Source organism: Equus asinus, chromosome 6 (assembly GCF_041296235.1).
Source record: "Equus asinus isolate D_3611 breed Donkey chromosome 6, EquAss-T2T_v2, whole genome shotgun sequence".
NCBI classification, from domain to species: domain Eukaryota; kingdom Metazoa; phylum Chordata; class Mammalia; order Perissodactyla; family Equidae; genus Equus; species Equus asinus.
Window position 1 is genome coordinate 26,537,673 of NC_091795.1, and position 16,860 is coordinate 26,554,532.

Below are 16,860 nucleotides of genomic sequence, written 5' to 3' on the forward strand. Positions count from 1 at the left end.
TCTTTCAGTGAATGAATGTTCTAGATATTGTCACATCTGTGGTGAAATATTTGATATATGATGTTCCTAAACAGCTACCTATAAACTGGATTCAGCATGTGCTCTTTCATTTTGTGAAAATGATAGTCGCTCTGTGTGGAATATACTTAAGTATTTGAAGCGTATTATGTGCAGATGTTCCTCAACAGTGAAAAGAAGATGGTTGTTGCATAATTTTCTTTCAGATAACAAATGTTATAGACATTGTCACATCTGTAGTCAAATGTTTGATATGATTTATGTGAAAATATCCCTAAACAGCTACCTGTTGGCTTGATGAAGCACAATGCTCTTTCATTGTAAGAAAGTGTTAGCTGTTCCATGTGGCATCTACTGAAATGTTTGAAATGTCATACGTGAAGATGTTCCTTAAGAGCTACTTGCTAGGTGTTTTCAAGACAATGTTCTTTCAGTGAATGAATGTTACAGATAGTCTATCACACCCGTAGTGAAATGCTGGATAAGTTTTATGAAGATGTCCCTAAGTAGCTACAAGCAAAATGGTTTCACAACAGTGTTCTTACAGACATTGAATGTTATAGATATTCTGTCATGCCTGTAGTGAAATGTTTGATAAGACTTGCATGAACACTTACATGAAGATGTTTCTAAACAGCCACAAGCAGGCTTTTTCAGCACAGTATTTCATTGAATGAATGTGATAATTATCACATTGTGGCTGCAGAGAAACGTTTGATAAGACACACACAAAATGTTCATAAATAGCATGTGCCAGCTGGTTGCATCACAATGTTGTTTAATTTAATGGAAGTGATAATCATTCTGTATAGCATATGATGTGTTTGAATAGCCTTATATAAAGATAGTCCTAAAAACTTATGAGCAATCTGGTTTCACCAGAGTGTGTTCCTCAGTGAATGAATCTTACAGAGATTCTGTCAGAGCAGTAGTGACATGTTTGGTGTTTTGTATGAAGAAATCCTAAATGGCTTCCTGCAAGATGAGTTCAACACAGTGTTATTTCATTTTAAGAAAATGATAGTCATTCTGTTTGGCATAAACTGAAATATTAGAAAAGCCTTATATCAAGATGTTCCTAATTAGCTACCAGCAATCTGGCTTCACAATAGGGTTCTTTCATTGAATGGATGTAATAGATACTTTGTAGTGAAATGTATGATAAGTCTCTTATGAAAAGGTTCCTAAACAGCTGCCTGCAATCTGGCTTCAGCACATTATATCATTGTCTCAAAGTGATATTCATTCAGTATGTCTTATATGGAAATGCTTGAAATGGTGAACATGAAGAAGTTTCTAAATATATACAAGCAAGATTGTTTCTCCACAGTTTTCTTTCAGTGACTGAATGTTATGTATAGTCTGTCACGACTATTGTAAAATGTTTGATAAGTCTTATGTAAAAACGTTCCTAGATAGCTATCTGTGAGCTCTATTTAGCACAGTGTTCTTTCATTGTAGGAAAATGATACCCATTCATTATGGCATATACTGAAATGTGAGAAATGTCTCAAATACACATGTTCCTAATAATAGCTTCAAGATGCTTTCACCACAGAGTTCTTTCAGTGAAACAATATTGCAGATATTCTGTGACACTTGTAGTGAAGTGTTAGTTAAAACTTACTTGCAAGCTGGATTCAGCACAGTGTTTCTTTCATTGTTTGAAACTCATATTCAATCAGAACAGCAAATATTGAAATGGTTATAATGACTAATATGAAGATGATCCTTAATGGCTGCAAGTAAGATGGTTTCACCACAGTTTTCTCTCAGTGAACAAATGCTATATATATTCTGTCCCACATGCAATGAAATGTTTGTTAAGTCTTATATGAACATGTTCCTAAACAGCTACCTGCAAACTGGGCTTAGAACAGTGTTCTCACATTGTTAGTAATTGATAGGTCATCTGTAGGGCATATGCTGAAATGTTTGAAATGTCTTATGTGAATATGCCCCTAAACAGCTGTAAGCACATTTGTTTCACCAGAGTTCCTTTAGTGTCTGAATCTTATGGATATTTTTCAAGTCTGTAGTGTAATTTTTTAAGTATTTTATGACGTTCTTCCTAAACAGATACTAGGAAACAAGGGTTCAGCTCATCCTACTTTCCTTGAGTGAATATTAAAATTATTCTGTCATGACCATAGCGCAATATTTGTTAAGACTTATAAAAAGATATTTCTAAAAAACAACTTTCCAGCTGGGTTCTTAACATCGTTCTTTCATTTTATGGAAGTGATAACCATTCTGGATGGAATACACTGAAATGTTTGAAAAGACTTGTATGAAGATACTCCTAAATAGCTACAAGCAATCTGGTTACACCACAGTGTTCTTTCATTTAATAAACTTTATCTATATTCTCCTATAGCTGTAGTGAAATGTTTTATATCATATATGAAAATGTTCCTACAGCTACCTGCAAGCTGGGATCAGCACACTGACTTTTCATTGTAATAAAGTGATAGTTACTTTGTATGGCATACACTGAAATGTCAGAAAAGACTTATATGAGTGTATTTCTAAAGAGATACAAGCAAGCTGGTTTCACAATAGTGATCTTTCATTGAATTAATGTAATAGATATTCTGTCGCACATGTTGTGAAATTTTCAATAAATCTTACATGAAAATGTTACTATAAGTCTACCTGAAAGCTGAGTTAAGTACAATGTTTTTTCATTTTAAGAAAGTATAGCTGTTCTCTATGGCTCATACTGAAATGCGAGAAAAGACTTACGTGAAGATGTTCCTTAAAAGCTACAAGGAAGTTGGTTTCACCACAGCATTCTTTCAATGTGTGAATGTTATAGATATTCCATCATGCCCGTAGTGAAATGTTTGATAGGACTTATTTGAAGATTCCCCTAAACAGCTGCAAGCAAGGTGTTTTCACCACAGTGTTCATTCAGAAAATGAATGTTATACGTATTCTGTCATGCCTCAAGAGAACTATTTGATGTCTTATGTGAGAGTGTTCCTGAACAGCTACAAGCAAGCTTTTTCAACATAGCGTGGTTTCCTTGAATGAATGTTATGGATATCAGGTTGCGGCCGTAGAGAAACGTTTGATAAGACATAAATGAAATGCTCATAAAGAGCCACTGGTTTCATCAGAACGTTCTTTCTGGATATGGAAGTGATAGCCATTCTGTAGGCATAATGAAGTGTTTGAAGAGCCTTATACGAAGACATTCCCAAGGCGCCAGAAGTAATCTGGCTTCACCACAGTGTTCTTTCAGTGAACGAGTGTTATAGATAGTCTGTCATGCCTGTAGTGAAATGTTTAATAAGTCTTATATGAAGAGGTTTCAAACAGCCGCCAGCAAGCCGGGTTTAGCACAGTGTCCTTTAACTGTAAGTAAGTGAGAGCCATTCTGTATGGCATATACTTAAATGTTAGAGAGGTCTTATATGAAGATGTTCCTAAATAGAATCCCACAAGATGTGTTCAGGACAGAATAATTTCATCATAAGATAGTGACAGCCATTTAGTATGGCATATACAGAAATGCTGAAAAGGACTTAAATGAAGATCTTCCTTAACAGTCAAACCAAGCCACTTTCACCATCGTGTTCTTTCATTGAATGGATGTAATAGATATTCTGTCATGCCTGTAGTTAAATGTTCAATAGGTCTTATAAAAAAATACTCCTAATAATCTACCTGAAAGCTATTAAACACAACCTTCTTTCCTTGTAAGAAGGGTATGGCCATGCTGTATGCCATATACTGAAATGCTTGAAAAGCTTTATATGAAGATGTTCCTCAACAGTTACAAGAAAACTGCTTTCATCCCTGTGTTCATTCAATGAGTGAATGTTTAGAGAGTCTGTCATTCCTGCAAAGGAATGTTTAATAAGTCTTACGTGAAGATGTTTCTAAACAGCTACAAGGAAATTCTTTTAAATATAGTGTTATGACATTGAATAAACATTAAAGATATCCCGTCATGACTGTAGGCAAATGTCTGATAAGACTTGAACAAAATATTAATAAACAATTACTTGCAAGCTGGGTTCATCACAGGATTCTTTTCTGGCTATGGAGATGATAGCCATTCTGTATGGCATAAAGTGATATGTTTGAAGAGCCTTTTATTTCTATTCTTAAACAGCTAACAAGCAAGATGGTTTCTTCACAGTGTTCTTTCAGTGAATGAATGTTCTAGATATTGTCACATCTGTGGTGAAATATTTGATATATGATGTTCCTAAACAGCTACCTATAAACTGGATTCAGCATGTGCTCTTTCATTTTGTGAAAATGATAGTCGCTCTGTGTGGAATATACTTAAGTATTTGAAGCGTATTATGTGCAGATGTTCCTCAACAGTGAAAAGAAGATGGTTTTTGCATAATTTTCTTTCAGATAACAAATGTTATAGACATTGTCACATCTGTAGTCAAATGTTTGATATGATTTATGTGAAAATATCCCTAAACAGCTACCTGTTGGCTTGATGAAGCACAATGCTCTTTCATTGTAAGAAAGTGTTAGCTGTTCCATGTGGCATCTACTGAAATGTTTGAAATGTCATATGTGAAGATGTTCCTTAAGAGCTACTTGCTAGGTGTTTTCAAGACAATGTTCTTTCAGTGAATGAATGTTACAGATAGTCTATCACACCCGTAGTGAAATGCTGGATAAGTTTTATGAAGATGTCCCTAAGTAGCTACAAGCAAAATGGTTTCACAACAGTGTTCTTACAGACATTGAATGTTATAGATATTCTGTCATGCCTGTAGTGAAATGTTTGATAAGACTTGCATGAACACTTACATGAAGATGTTTCTAAACAGCCACAAGCAGGCTTTTTCAGCACAGTATTTCATTGAATGAATGTGATAATTATCACATTGTGGCTGCAGAGAAACGTTTGATAAGACACACACAAAATGTTCATAAATAGCATGTGCCAGCTGGTTGCATCACAATGTTGTTTAATTTAATGGAAGTGATAATCATTCTGTATAGCATATGATGTGTTTGAATAGCCTTATATAAAGATAGTCCTAAAAACTTATGAGCAATCTGGTTTCACCAGAGTGTGTTCCTCAGTGAATGAATCTTACAGAGATTCTGTCAGAGCAGTAGTGACATGTTTGGTGTTTTGTATGAAGAAATCCTAAATGGCTTCCTGCAAGATGAGTTCAACACAGTGTTATTTCATTTTAAGAAAATGATAGTCATTCTGTTTGGCATAAACTGAAATATTAGAAAAGCCTTATATCAAGATGTTCCTAATTAGCTACCAGCAATCTGGCTTCACAATAGGGTTCTTTCATTGAATGGATGTAATAGATACTTTGTAGTGAAATGTATGATAAGTCTCTTATGAAAAGGTTCCTAAACAGCTGCCTGCAATCTGGCTTCAGCACATTATATCATTGTCTCAAAGTGATATTCATTCAGTATGTCTTATATGGAAATGCTTGAAATGGTGAACATGAAGAAGTTTCTAAATATATACAAGCAAGATTGTTTCTCCACAGTTTTCTTTCAGTGACTGAATGTTATGTATAGTCTGTCACGACTATTGTAAAATGTTTGATAAGTCTTATGTAAAAACGTTCCTAGATAGCTATCTGTGAGCTCTATTTAGCACAGTGTTCTTTCATTGTAGGAAAATGATACCCATTCATTATGGCATATACTGAAATGTGAGAAATGTCTCAAATACACATGTTCCTAATAATAGCTTCAAGATGCTTTCACCACAGAGTTCTTTCAGTGAAACAATATTGCAGATATTCTGTGACACTTGTAGTGAAGTGTTAGTTAAAACTTACTTGCAAGCTGGATTCAGCACAGTGTTTCTTTCATTGTTTGAAACTCATATTCAATCAGAACAGCAAATATTGAAATGGTTATAATGACTAATATGAAGATGATCCTTAATGGCTGCAAGTAAGATGGTTTCACCACAGTTTTCTCTCAGTGAACAAATGCTATATATATTCTGTCCCACATGCAATGAAATGTTTGTTAAGTCTTATATGAACATGTTCCTAAACAGCTACCTGCAAACTGGGCTTAGAACAGTGTTCTCACATTGTTAGTAATTGATAGGTCATCTGTAGGGCATATGCTGAAATGTTTGAAATGTCTTATGTGAATATGCCCCTAAACAGCTGTAAGCACATTTGTTTCACCAGAGTTCCTTTAGTGTCTGAATCTTATGGATATTTTTCAAGTCTGTAGTGTAATTTTTTAAGTATTTTATGACGTTCTTCCTAAACAGATACTAGGAAACAAGGGTTCAGCTCATCCTACTTTCCTTGAGTGAATATTAAAATTATTCTGTCATGACCATAGCGCAATATTTGTTAAGACTTATAAAAAGATATTTCTAAAAAACAACTTTCCAGCTGGGTTCTTAACATCGTTCTTTCATTTTATGGAAGTGATAACCATTCTGGATGGAATACACTGAAATGTTTGAAAAGACTTGTATGAAGATACTCCTAAATAGCTACAAGCAATCTGGTTACACCACAGTGTTCTTTCATTTAATAAACTTTATCTATATTCTCCTATAGCTGTAGTGAAATGTTTTATATCATATATGAAAATGTTCCTACAGCTACCTGCAAGCTGGGATCAGCACACTGACTTTTCATTGTAATAAAGTGATAGTTACTTTGTATGGCATACACTGAAATGTCAGAAAAGACTTATATGAGTGTATTTCTAAAGAGATACAAGCAAGCTGGTTTCACAATAGTGATCTTTCATTGAATTAATGTAATAGATATTCTGTCGCACATGTTGTGAAATTTTCAATAAATCTTACATGAAAATGTTACTATAAGTCTACCTGAAAGCTGAGTTAAGTACAATGTTTTTTCATTTTAAGAAAGTATAGCTGTTCTCTATGGCTCATACTGAAATGCTAGAAAAGACTTACGTGAAGATGTTCCTTAAAAGCTACAAGGAAGTTGGTTTCACCACAGCATTCTTTCCATGTGTGAATGTTATCGATATTCCATCATGCCCGTAGTGAAATGTTTGATAGGACTTATTTGAAGATTCCCCTAAACAGCTGCAAGCAAGGTGTTTTCACCACAGTGTTCATTCAGAAAATGAATGTTATACGTATTCTGTCATGCCTCAAGAGAACTATTTGATGTCTTATGTGAGAGTGTTCCTGAACAGCTACAAGCAAGCTTTTTCAACATAGCGTGGTTTCCTTGAATGAATGTTATGGATATCAGGTTGCGGCCGTAGAGAAACGTTTGATAAGACATAAATGAAATGCTCATAAAGAGCCACTGGTTTCATCAGAACGTTCTTTCTGGATATGGAAGTGATAGCCATTCTGTAGGCATAATGAAGTGTTTGAAGAGCCTTATACGAAGACATTCCCAAGGCGCCAGAAGTAATCTGGCTTCACCACAGTGTTCTTTCAGTGAACGAGTGTTATAGATAGTCTGTCATGCCTGTAGTGAAATGTTTAATAAGTCTTATATGAAGAGGTTTCAAAGAGCCGCCAGCAAGCCGGGTTTAGCACAGTGTCCTTTAACTGTAAGTAAGTGAGAGCCATTCTGTATGGCATATACTTAAATGTTAGAGAGGTCTTATATGAAGATGTTCCTAAATAGAATCCCACAAGATGTGTTCAGGACAGAATAATTTCATCATAAGATAGTGACAGCCATTTAGTATGGCATATACAGAAATGCTGAAAAGGACTTAAATGAAGATCTTCCTTAACAGTCAAACCAAGCCACTTTCACCATCGTGTTCTTTCATTGAATGGATGTAATAGATATTCTGTCATGCCTGTAGTTAAATGTTCAATAGGTCTTATAAAAAATACTCCTAATAATCTACCTGAAAGCTATTAAACACAACCTTCTTTCCTTGTAAGAAGGGTATGGCCATGCTGTATGCCATATACTGAAATGCTTGAAAAGCTTTATATGAAGATGTTCCTCAACAGTTACAAGAAAACTGCTTTCATCCCTGTGTTCATTCAATGAGTGAATGTTTAGAGAGTCTGTCATTCCTGCAAAGGAATGTTTAATAAGTCTTACGTGAAGATGTTTCTAAACAGCTACAAGGAAATTCTTTTAAATATAGTGTTATGACATTGAATAAACATTAAAGATATCCCGTCATGACTGTAGGCAAATGTCTGATAAGACTTGAACAAAATATTAATAAACAATTACTTGCAAGCTGGGTTCATCACAGGATTCTTTTCTGGCTATGGAGATGATAGCCATTCTGTATGGCATAAAGTGATATGTTTGAAGAGCCTTTTATTTCTATTCTTAAACAGCTAACAAGCAAGATGGTTTCTTCACAGTGTTCTTTCAGTGAATGAATGTTCTAGATATTGTCACATCTGTGGTGAAATATTTGATATATGATGTTCCTAAACAGCTACCTATAAACTGGATTCAGCATGTGTTCTTTCATTTTGTGAAAATGATAGTCGCTCTGTGTGGAATATACTTAAGTATTTGAAGCGTATTATGTGCAGATGTTCCTCAACAGTGAAAAGAAGATGGTTTTTGCATAATTTTCTTTCAGATAACAAATGTTATAGACATTGTCACATCTGTAGTCAAATGTTTGATATGATTTATGTGAAAATATCCCTAAACAGCTACCTGTTGGCTTGATGAAGCACAATGCTCTTTCATTGTAAGAAAGTGTTAGCTGTTCCATGTGGCATCTACTGAAATGTTTGAAATGTCATATGTGAAGATGTTCCTTAAGAGCTACTTGCTAGGTGTTTTCAAGACAATGTTCTTTCAGTGAATGAATGTTACAGATAGTCTATCACACCCGTAGTGAAATGCTGGATAAGTTTTATGAAGATGTCCCTAAGTAGCTACAAGCAAAATGGTTTCACAACAGTGTTCTTACAGACATTGAATGTTATAGATATTCTGTCATGCCTGTAGTGAAATGTTTGATAAGACTTGCATGAACACTTACATGAAGATGTTTCTAAACAGCCACAAGCAGGCTTTTTCAGCACAGTATTTCATTGAATGAATGTGATAATTATCACATTGTGGCTGCAGAGAAACGTTTGATAAGACACACACAAAATGTTCATAAATAGCATGTGCCAGCTGGTTGCATCACAATGTTGTTTAATTTAATGGAAGTGATAATCATTCTGTATAGCATATGATGTGTTTGAATAGCCTTATATAAAGATAGTCCTAAAAACTTATGAGCAATCTGGTTTCACCAGAGTGTGTTCCTCAGTGAATGAATCTTACAGAGATTCTGTCAGAGCAGTAGTGACATGTTTGGTGTTTTGTATGAAGAAATCCTAAATGGCTTCCTGCAAGATGAGTTCAACACAGTGTTATTTCATTTTAAGAAAATGATAGTCATTCTGTTTGGCATAAACTGAAATATTAGAAAAGCCTTATATCAAGATGTTCCTAATTAGCTACCAGCAATCTGGCTTCACAATAGGGTTCTTTCATTGAATGGATGTAATAGATACTTTGTAGTGAAATGTATGATAAGTCTCTTATGAAAAGGTTCCTAAACAGCTGCCTGCAATCTGGCTTCAGCACATTATATCATTGTCTCAAAGTGATATTCATTCAGTATGTCTTATATGGAAATGCTTGAAATGGTGAACATGAAGAAGTTTCTAAATATATACAAGCAAGATTGTTTCTCCACAGTTTTCTTTCAGTGACTGAATGTTATGTATAGTCTGTCACGACTATTGTAAAATGTTTGATAAGTCTTATGTAAAAACGTTCCTAGATAGCTATCTGTGAGCTCTATTTAGCACAGTGTTCTTTCATTGTAGGAAAATGATACCCATTCATTATGGCATATACTGAAATGTGAGAAATGTCTCAAATACACATGTTCCTAATAATAGCTTCAAGATGCTTTCACCACAGAGTTCTTTCAGTGAAACAATATTGCAGATATTCTGTGACACTTGTAGTGAAGTGTTAGTTAAAACTTACTTGCAAGCTGGATTCAGCACAGTGTTTCTTTCATTGTTTGAAACTCATATTCAATCAGAACAGCAAATATTGAAATGGTTATAATGACTAATATGAAGATGATCCTTAATGGCTGCAAGTAAGATGGTTTCACCACAGTTTTCTCTCAGTGAACAAATGCTATATATATTCTGTCCCACATGCAATGAAATGTTTGTTAAGTCTTATATGAACATGTTCCTAAACAGCTACCTGCAAACTGGGCTTAGAACAGTGTTCTCACATTGTTAGTAATTGATAGGTCATCTGTAGGGCATATGCTGAAATGTTTGAAATGTCTTATGTGAATATGCCCCTAAACAGCTGTAAGCACATTTGTTTCACCAGAGTTCCTTTAGTGTCTGAATCTTATGGATATTTTTCAAGTCTGTAGTGTAATTTTTTAAGTATTTTATGACGTTCTTCCTAAACAGATACTAGGAAACAAGGGTTCAGCTCATCCTACTTTCCTTGAGTGAATATTAAAATTATTCTGTCATGACCATAGCGCAATATTTGTTAAGACTTATAAAAAGATATTTCTAAAAAGCAACTTTCCAGCTGGGTTCTTAACATCGTTCTTTCATTTTATGGAAGTGATAACCATTCTGGATGGAATACACTGAAATGTTTGAAAAGACTTGTATGAAGATACTCCTAAATAGCTACAAGCAATCTGGTTACACCACAGTGTTCTTTCATTTAATAAACTTTATCTATATTCTCCTATAGCTGTAGTGAAATGTTTTATATCATATATGAAAATGTTCCTACAGCTACCTGCAAGCTGGGATCAGCACACTGACTTTTCATTGTAATAAAGTGATAGTTACTTTGTATGGCATACACTGAAATGTCAGAAAAGACTTATATGAGTGTATTTCTAAAGAGATACAAGCAAGCTGGTTTCACAATAGTGATCTTTCATTGAATTAATGTAATAGATATTCTGTCGCACATGTTGTGAAATTTTCAATAAATCTTACATGAAAATGTTACTATAAGTCTACCTGAAAGCTGAGTTAAGTACAATGTTTTTTCATTTTAAGAAAGTATAGCTGTTCTCTATGGCTCATACTGAAATGCTAGAAAAGACTTACGTGAAGATGTTCCTTAAAAGCTACAAGGAAGTTGGTTTCACCACAGCATTCTTTCCATGTGTGAATGTTATCGATATTCCATCATGCCCGTAGTGAAATGTTTGATAGGACTTATTTGAAGATTCCCCTAAACAGCTGCAAGCAAGGTGTTTTCACCACAGTGTTCATTCAGAAAATGAATGTTATACGTATTCTGTCATGCCTCAAGAGAACTATTTGATGTCTTATGTGAGAGTGTTCCTGAACAGCTACAAGCAAGCTTTTTCAACATAGCGTGGTTTCCTTGAATGAATGTTATGGATATCAGGTTGCGGCCGTAGAGAAACGTTTGATAAGACATAAATGAAATGCTCATAAAGAGCCACTGGTTTCATCAGAACGTTCTTTCTGGATATGGAAGTGATAGCCATTCTGTAGGCATAATGAAGTGTTTGAAGAGCCTTATACGAAGACATTCCCAAGGCGCCAGAAGTAATCTGGCTTCACCACAGTGTTCTTTCAGTGAACGAGTGTTATAGATAGTCTGTCATGCCTGTAGTGAAATGTTTAATAAGTCTTATATGAAGAGGTTTCAAACAGCCGCCAGCAAGCCGGGTTTAGCACAGTGTCCTTTAACTGTAAGTAAGTGAGAGCCATTCTGTATGGCATATACTTAAATGTTAGAGAGGTCTTATATGAAGATGTTCCTAAATAGAATCCCACAAGATGTGTTCAGGACAGAATAATTTCATCATAAGATAGTGACAGCCATTTAGTATGGCATATACAGAAATGCTGAAAAGGACTTAAATGAAGATCTTCCTTAACAGTAAAACCAAGCCACTTTCACCATCGTGTTCTTTCATTGAATGGATGTAATAGATATTCTGTCATGCCTGTAGTTAAATGTTCAATAGGTCTTATAAAAAAATACTCCTAATAATCTACCTGAAAGCTATTAAACACAACCTTCTTTCCTTGTAAGAAGGGTATGGCCATGCTGTATGCCATATACTGAAATGCTTGAAAAGCTTTATATGAAGATGTTCCTCAACAGTTACAAGAAAACTGCTTTCATCCCTGTGTTCATTCAATGAGTGAATGTTTAGAGAGTCTGTCATTCCTGCAAAGGAATGTTTAATAAGTCTTACATGAAGATGTTTCTAAACAGCTACAAGGAAATTCTTTTAAATATAGTGTTATGACATTGAATAAACATTAAAGATATCCCGTCATGACTGTAGGCAAATGTCTGATAAGACTTGAACAAAATATTAATAAACAATTACTTGCAAGCTGGGTTCATCACAGGATTCTTTTCTGGCTATGGAGATGATAGCCATTCTGTATGGCATAAAGTGATATGTTTGAAGAGCCTTTTATTTCTATTCTTAAACAGCTAACAAGCAAGATGGTTTCTTCACAGTGTTCTTTCAGTGAATGAATGTTCTAGATATTGTCACATCTGTGGTGAAATATTTGATATATGATGTTCCTAAACAGCTACCTATAAACTGGATTCAGCATGTGCTCTTTCATTTTGTGAAAATGATAGTCGCTCTGTGTGGAATATACTTAAGTATTTGAAGCGTATTATGTGCAGATGTTCCTCAACAGTGAAAAGAAGATGGTTTTTGCATAATTTTCTTTCAGATAACAAATGTTATAGACATTGTCACATCTGTAGTCAAATGTTTGATATGATTTATGTGAAAATATCCCTAAACAGCTACCTGTTGGCTTGATGAAGCACAATGCTCTTTCATTGTAAGAAAGTGTTAGCTGTTCCATGTGGCATCTACTGAAATGTTTGAAATGTCATATGTGAAGATGTTCCTTAAGAGCTACTTGCTAGGTGTTTTCAAGACAATGTTCTTTCAGTGAATGAATGTTATAGATAGTCTATCACACCCGTAGTGAAATGCTGGATAAGTTTTATGAAGATGTCCCTAAGTAGCTACAAGCAAAATGGTTTCACAACAGTGTTCTTACAGACATTGAATGTTATAGATATTCTGTCATGCCTGTAGTGAAATGTTTGATAAGACTTGCATGAACACTTACATGAAGATGTTTCTAAACAGCCACAAGCAGGCTTTTTCAGCACAGTATTTCATTGAATGAATGTGATAATTATCACATTGTGGCTGCAGAGAAACGTTTGATAAGACACACACAAAATGTTCATAAATAGCATGTGCCAGCTGGTTGCATCACAATGTTGTTTAATTTAATGGAAGTGATAATCATTCTGTATAGCATATGATGTGTTTGAATAGCCTTATATAAAGATAGTCCTAAAAACTTATGAGCAATCTGGTTTCACCAGAGTGTGTTCCTCAGTGAATGAATCTTACAGAGATTCTGTCAGAGCAGTAGTGACATGTTTGGTGTTTTGTATGAAGAAATCCTAAATGGCTTCCTGCAAGATGAGTTCAACACAGTGTTATTTCATTTTAAGAAAATGATAGTCATTCTGTTTGGCATAAACTGAAATATTAGAAAAGCCTTATATCAAGATGTTCCTAATTAGCTACCAGCAATCTGGCTTCACAATAGGGTTCTTTCATTGAATGGATGTAATAGATACTTTGTAGTGAAATGTATGATAAGTCTCTTATGAAAAGGTTCCTAAACAGCTGCCTGCAATCTGGCTTCAGCACATTATATCATTGTCTCAAAGTGATATTCATTCAGTATGTCTTATATGGAAATGCTTGAAATGGTGAACATGAAGAAGTTTCTAAATATATACAAGCAAGATTGTTTCTCCACAGTTTTCTTTCAGTGACTGAATGTTATGTATAGTCTGTCACGACTATTGTAAAATGTTTGATAAGTCTTATGTAAAAACGTTCCTAGATAGCTATCTGTGAGCTCTATTTAGCACAGTGTTCTTTCATTGTAGGAAAATGATACCCATTCATTATGGCATATACTGAAATGTGAGAAATGTCTCAAATACACATGTTCCTAATAATAGCTTCAAGATGCTTTCACCACAGAGTTCTTTCAGTGAAACAATATTGCAGATATTCTGTGACACTTGTAGTGAAGTGTTAGTTAAAACTTACTTGCAAGCTGGATTCAGCACAGTGTTTCTTTCATTGTTTGAAACTCATATTCAATCAGAACAGCAAATATTGAAATGGTTATAATGACTAATATGAAGATGATCCTTAATGGCTGCAAGTAAGATGGTTTCACCACAGTTTTCTCTCAGTGAACAAATGCTATATATATTCTGTCCCACATGCAATGAAATGTTTGTTAAGTCTTATATGAACATGTTCCTAAACAGCTACCTGCAAACTGGGCTTAGAACAGTGTTCTCACATTGTTAGTAATTGATAGGTCATCTGTAGGGCATATGCTGAAATGTTTGAAATGTCTTATGTGAATATGCCCCTAAACAGCTGTAAGCACATTTGTTTCACCAGAGTTCCTTTAGTGTCTGAATCTTATGGATATTTTTCAAGTCTGTAGTGTAATTTTTTAAGTATTTTATGACGTTCTTCCTAAACAGATACTAGGAAACAAGGGTTCAGCTCATCCTACTTTCCTTGAGTGAATATTAAAATTATTCTGTCATGACCATAGCGCAATATTTGTTAAGACTTATAAAAAGATATTTCTAAAAAACAACTTTCCAGCTGGGTTCTTAACATCGTTCTTTCATTTTATGGAAGTGATAACCATTCTGGATGGAATACACTGAAATGTTTGAAAAGACTTGTATGAAGATACTCCTAAATAGCTACAAGCAATCTGGTTACACCACAGTGTTCTTTCATTTAATAAACTTTATCTATATTCTCCTATAGCTGTAGTGAAATGTTTTATATCATATATGAAAATGTTCCTACAGCTACCTGCAAGCTGGGATCAGCACACTGACTTTTCATTGTAATAAAGTGATAGTTACTTTGTATGGCATACACTGAAATGTCAGAAAAGACTTATATGAGTGTATTTCTAAAGAGATACAAGCAAGCTGGTTTCACAATAGTGATCTTTCATTGAATTAATGTAATAGATATTCTGTCGCACATGTTGTGAAATTTTCAATAAATCTTACATGAAAATGTTACTATAAGTCTACCTGAAAGCTGAGTTAAGTACAATGTTTTTTCATTTTAAGAAAGTATAGCTGTTCTCTATGGCTCATACTGAAATGCTAGAAAAGACTTACGTGAAGATGTTCCTTAAAAGCTACAAGGAAGTTGGTTTCACCACAGCATTCTTTCCATGTGTGAATGTTATCGATATTCCATCATGCCCGTAGTGAAATGTTTGATAGGACTTATTTGAAGATTCCCCTAAACAGCTGCAAGCAAGGTGTTTTCACCACAGTGTTCATTCAGAAAATGAATGTTATACGTATTCTGTCATGCCTCAAGAGAACTATTTGATGTCTTATGTGAGAGTGTTCCTGAACAGCTACAAGCAAGCTTTTTCAACATAGCGTGGTTTCCTTGAATGAATGTTATGGATATCAGGTTGCGGCCGTAGAGAAACGTTTGATAAGACATAAATGAAATGCTCATAAAGAGCCACTGGTTTCATCAGAACGTTCTTTCTGGATATGGAAGTGATAGCCATTCTGTAGGCATAATGAAGTGTTTGAAGAGCCTTATACGAAGACATTCCCAAGGCGCCAGAAGTAATCTGGCTTCACCACAGTGTTCTTTCAGTGAACGAGTGTTATAGATAGTCTGTCATGCCTGTAGTGAAATGTTTAATAAGTCTTATATGAAGAGGTTTCAAACAGCCGCCAGCAAGCCGGGTTTAGCACAGTGTCCTTTAACTGTAAGTAAGTGAGAGCCATTCTGTATGGCATATACTTAAATGTTAGAGAGGTCTTATATGAAGATGTTCCTAAATAGAATCCCACAAGATGTGTTCAGGACAGAATAATTTCATCATAAGATAGTGACAGCCATTTAGTATGGCATATACAGAAATGCTGAAAAGGACTTAAATGAAGATCTTCCTTAACAGTCAAACCAAGCCACTTTCACCATCGTGTTCTTTCATTGAATGGATGTAATAGATATTCTGTCATGCCTGTAGTTAAATGTTCAATAGGTCTTATAAAAAAATACTCCTAATAATCTACCTGAAAGCTATTAAACACAACCTTCTTTCCTTGTAAGAAGGGTATGGCCATGCTGTATGCCATATACTGAAATGCTTGAAAAGCTTTATATGAAGATGTTCCTCAACAGTTACAAGAAAACTGCTTTCATCCCTGTGTTCATTCAATGAGTGAATGTTTAGAGAGTCTGTCATTCCTGCAAAGGAATGTTTAATAAGTCTTACATGAAGATGTTTCTAAACAGCTACAAGGAAATTCTTTTAAATATAGTGTTATGACATTGAATAAACATTAAAGATATCCCGTCATGACTGTAGGCAAATGTCTGATAAGACTTGAACAAAATATTAATAAACAATTACTTGCAAGCTGGGTTCATCACAGGATTCTTTTCTGGCTATGGAGATGATAGCCATTCTGTATGGCATAAAGTGATATGTTTGAAGAGCCTTTTATTTCTATTCTTAAACAGCTAACAAGCAAGATGGTTTCTTCACAGTGTTCTTTCAGTGAATGAATGTTCTAGATATTGTCACATCTGTGGTGAAATATTTGATATATGATGTTCCTAAACAGCTACCTATAAACTGGATTCAGCATGTGCTCTTTCATTTTGTGAAAATGATAGTCGCTCTGTGTGGAATATGCTTAAGTGTTTGAAGCGTATTATGTGCAGATG